Source organism: Morone saxatilis, unplaced genomic scaffold, assembly GCF_004916995.1.
Source record: "Morone saxatilis isolate NCDOM2014 unplaced genomic scaffold, NCSU_SB_2.0 Contig4, whole genome shotgun sequence".
NCBI lineage: Eukaryota > Metazoa > Chordata > Actinopteri > Moronidae > Morone > Morone saxatilis.
Window position 1 is genome coordinate 9775835 of NW_023339984.1, and position 5453 is coordinate 9781287.

Consider the following 5453-nt stretch of genomic DNA (forward strand, 5'->3'; position numbering starts at 1 on the left):
TTTTTATTAATTTTTTAAAGGTTAAAAAACACCTAAACGTAACAGAGCGATTAAAAATAAAACCCTGTCACCTCGTCAGGTCGGAGGGAGGGTTGCGGGTTGGACTCCCAGGGCAGCGGCAGTTAGTATAAGCAGAGGACTTGCGTGACAAGAGGAGGGAAAACAAGACTTTCTGTGGAAATCTGTCCTGCAGGCAAACATTAAAGTGGACTCTTTCATGTTTCCTGCCGCTTCTGATTTTTCTTGCCCTGCCCCTTTGCATGTATGTTTAATCATATGAGATGGCCCTCAGACTCCGCAGAGACTTAACATAGATCGACCCCACTTTTTAATGAAAGAGGAAAAAGTGGACAAACAACATTTTTATTAATTTACTAGGGGAGGAAAAAAGAGAAAACGACAGGAAAATGTAAATGTATAACCTCTATGATTTCTATAGGTCTAAATAATCATCAGAAATGTGTATTTCGATACTTTATTAGTAGATCAAATGTATTTCAGTCAGTCACTTATCTAACACTTTGTAAATATAGATTTAACTCAAATAAGTTCACACAATAATAGGCAAAACTTGCAATCTCTTTCAGTAATCATTTATAAGTTTGTAAAATGTTTAAATTTCAATTAAAAAGAGAAAATAAGAACAGTTTTGAGAATAATAATACTAATAATATACTGTGTCTCCAACTTGAATCATCAAATTAGACACCCATAGTAACTTTCCTCATTAAGAGTAATTCAGCAGTAGTACTATAGGAAGCCCACAGGCCGGGCTGCTCTAATAGCCCGTGTGCTCCCAGCTATCCTTCAGGGGCATGATTTATTGAAAAATATGGAGCCTGTGTATAAGCTAATATGACAGAAGTGCTTTGACCTCGGGGGGCAGTGCACTATCCAGCACAGTCAGCTGCTACCTTACTCCGCTTCTTTCTCACGCGATTCCTCTATTTGAGGGTCATCAGCTCGATATCCCTCTTCTTCTTTCTTTTTTTCCTTTCTTCAGATTTATTTAAGTCCGCAAATAAAAACCTGGAAATCTGGGGTCAGACAGAGTGTGAGCAAGTCACCATTTAGGAGGAGGAAGACATGCGGGAAAAATAAATGGCTTCATCCACTTAAAAAGGCTTTAAAGTTTGAGCAACATCAACAAGTTTTCCTTCTATTCTGATTCAGCTGAAATTGTCCCAACAACCAAGTGCTAAGTTAACAGTTGACCCCCAGTTCCTGGCACAGCTAAAGACATTAGTGGTATTACAAGGAGGCTTGATGTTTTCTCATTGATCTGATGTCCCATAAGCCTCGGTATTTGTGGTGGGGCCTGTAATCCATCAGAAGCGCTCCTCGGTTCCCACCCCACACACCCAGAGGGACAAAACATGTTTCCTGTGGAGGTATATTGTACCTTCTGGCGGCTGCACTTATCTCATGTGATTAACCTCGATCACTTTAACGTGCATGGGAAAGAGCCAGAGATCACTGAAGCCTTAGGTCTTCTATAAACTCACTTTTTCCTAAGATAAAGAAACCAAAATGTGAATGAAAATGATAAAACCCCTTTTTTTTGTCCTTTTCAAAGTTGTTAAAAATGGGTGTTTTTTTAGCTTTTAAGGAGAAAATGCTTGCTCTACAGAAAGAAAGGGGGTGGGATGTGTGGCGTTAGGCCATAATGTGGTTAAAATATCAATCCTTTTCCTCCTTTGTGCTGAGCTGACAAGCTGGCTCTAACAGGGGTTAATTTGCCGTTCAAGGGTTAAACAAACGGGCATTAATAGTTTCTTCCAGCTAAGACTCAAATGTGTTTTCTTTCGAGGCTTGAGAGATAGAATTCAAACAAAAAAAAAGGAATTTAAAAACAACAAGGTTATTATAAGGCTTTCGTGCGAGGTGGCAGAGGCTTTTGCAATAAAGCAAACAGCTCCCAGAATGCCTTTTGGTTTGTCCCAATGAATTTGGGCTCTGGGTGCAGTAAGGTGAAGGCTAATAGGGATTAAGCAGGAGAAGTATGTGTCAGTTTCAATGCTTGTAATCTGGAGTGTTCTTTTTGGAGTTTCTGAGCAGGTATAAAATGCAGATTAAGAAGCATTTCTGATAAGTGACAGCGGGAGCCTGGAGGTCTGTTTTCACGCAGGGTCCAACACTGACCTATTTGACATGAACTGCCGGGCCAAACAGCACGTTTAAAATCTCATCTGAAGGGAATGAATTCCGCGTTTTGAAAGACAAAAATAAAAAACAAAAGGAGCTTGCTGGTGAAATAAAACAACAACAAAGACAGTGAGCAGGAGCTGAAGGAGGGCCCTGAATCAGACGGATCCGTCAATAACTCCACGCTCGATGTGGCATAAAGGGGCCTTCTGGTTGACTGCCTCTGTTAAGGCCGACCTAAGATGTCTGAACTTTGTTGACCTCATACACACTATTGCATTGTAGGCCGTGGCTTCAACCTCAACAGCTTGCATTGCCCACAGTGGCCCATTATAGAGCCAGTAATGATGTGGAGGATTCCCCAGAAGACTATTATTAATACACTGATTCTCATCCGGCAGGAATAATGATACTGGATTAGAATCCCATCTGGATTACGTCCATGATGGTTGTGTTATGGATGAGCTGTCATCAGGAAATCAAAGTAATCAGCGGGACGAGATTTCATGTCCTGCATATTGTGGCTTTTAAAAAGGAGTATTTAGTTAGAACTAATGTTTAATAAACAACATTATCTAGTCAATAGTGGAAAAAATAAGCACTTAAGTAACGCACAGTTTGAGGTACTTTATACTTACACTCCACTAATTCAATAAAATATGATGCCTTAATGCATCAATAATGTATAACATATATATAATATAATAATTTTATATAATATATTCACTCCACCTAGTGAGTGCTTTAAGTACTTTAAGTGCATTTTACTGATAAACCTTTTGCCCTTTTGTTGAAGTAAAATTATGTATGGAGGAATTGTAAGGGAGTATTTTTACATTGTGGTGTTTCCACTTTTACATAAAAGGATAAAAGTAAAAGGATCCACTTTCTTCTTCCACCACTGCAAATAACAGTCAAATAATTCTGACACAGCAGGTAAAAAATACCAAGATGAACATTTAGAAATCAAATGTATCTTCTCTGTTTGCTTTTACTTCCTTGTTTCTTTTTAAATCAAATGAATTAAAACTTTTACTGTATTTCTGCACTAGAAAAATATATTATGCAGGAAAAGTATATGTTAAAATTCCTCATTTCATCATATCTACCTTGTATATGTGCAGTGCCATCACTAATTAAGAGATCTTGAACATGCCTCTGTGCAATGCTTCACAATGAGGGCAGACAGGGAAGGAAGTGTTGGGTTATTGTGGCATGAGCTCATTTTGTAGCTTTCTTCAAACTGACACAAAAACATGTCTGTCTGAATTATTGTTGGGTAAAGATTATTGAGGAAAAGAAAACAGCATTTCCCATCATTCTGCATCTTTTTTAAATATCCGGACACCTCGCTTCAACTTCTCCGGCAGACTCATGCAAGCATCTGTGAAACGAGGCCCTCCACAGTTTCTGTATAGCCCGCAAAATACTTCCAGAGTAATAGGAAGTGAGGTAATTTGAAGCTGTGATAAGATTTCTTTCTCTGCTATGTGTCCAAACAGTTGAGCAATGTATGTATGTGATGACCCGATATACTTCCGCTTCATACACTTTCACTGAAGCCAGATAGAAATACCAGAGTCAAATTACTGTGTGCTTAGAGAAGACAAAGGCTAAAAACACATTCACTCCAGAACCGTAACCGCAAGACCAATTAAACAACCAGATATCGAATCATTTTTGGACTCATTTACAACCATCTGAACACTAAATGAAAAAGGAGTCAACATGGCTGGAAATCACATGGAGAATCTTAAACCAGTGGTTACCAACCTCGGGGCTGGGACCCCTCAGAGGAGTCAGATGACAAAACTGAAAGGGTCATGGGAAAATAGAAAAAAGAAAATTAATATTATATTATATGTACACAGCTTTTCTCTAATCTCTGTTTTTTTCTTTTTAAATATTGTACATGTTGAGAAATATTATTCAAATGAAAAACACTGAGAAGACAGCCACTCACAGACATGCACAACTTGTGACGACGGGTTGTAAACGGACACAGCTTCATCTTAAAGGCCCTCAAAATGTATTTTCTTTGCTGGCTTCTGACTAAGAGGGACGGTTCCTGCACTATTTCATGCTAAACTTTGAACAGTTTTGGTTATTTCACATGAGAGAGCGATTTATGTATTACTTTCTTGTGCTTTTTCTCAATGGTTTGAAGTGGGCGGGGCTTCATTTAGCAAAATAAGATGTCACATACTTCCGTGCACCAATCAGGATTCAGAAGCATTTGAATGAGAATATGAGGACAGTCCGTTGGTTGTTTGGTCACTGTAAATAAAATCTGATAAATCCACACCCACATAGTCCTGATGGAGCACATTAAGTGAGTTTGAAATGTTAAATGCTTAATTAATAATATTTAAAACATGCTTTTTTTTAAAAAAAACTCATTATGTTATGAATATCTAATATTATAGAGACACACTTAATATTTTGTTTTTCAGGTGTTTTAGGCATGAACCAAAAAAAGATTGGAAACCTAAAATGTATTTAACAAAAGAAACCCTGTATTTATATATCATTGAACTAAGCCAGCCTAAATTCTTATTTCAACTTTAGACAAAAAAACAGCCTCAAAAAAGAGAGAACAAACATCAGATTAGGATCAAATTGACCGTTTAAGCAGTTTGACACTTAAAATTTCCACAATATAATATTCTACTCACAACCCTTCTTATGAATTACAAATACGAGCTAGAACTGTCCTGTTACTGCATACTGCAGGCTGCACAGTGACAGAATGATAAATACGTAATAATGAGGTTTTTTTTTTTACATGTCTTCAACTTTATGATAAGTCCTCTGATAATTTGGAAATTCATGTGAAAATGTCTGTGGAGGTGTTACACCCCACTCAGAGTATTAGGTTGATAGGCTATTACTCGCTAAGAGGCTTTAATAAAGTCAATTTAGTCTCACAATGGGAACAATTGTGAGCAATTCCTCTGAGAAAACAAACGGTTTGTTGTTCTCTGCCTCTTTTCGCTGATGGCTGGTCAGCTGTGTGAGGATTTCATACACAGACAGATTTCCTCTTTTATGGTCCTATAACTATGTAATATTTCATGCAGTTTTTAGCGTGATGTTTTCTTAGAAAAAAAGAGAGTTAGATTCAATAAAGGTTGATCAACACACAGCCTGGAATGTTCTGAGCATTAAGTAAGGCTACTTACAGATGAAAGTAAGCTTTTCATAGTGTTTGAATCCTATTACAACTCCAAACGCAGTGGTGTTTTACTTCCCTGTTCACAGCCACGAATCTGACTAAACATTTTCCACCTTCAGCATTAATTAACTCA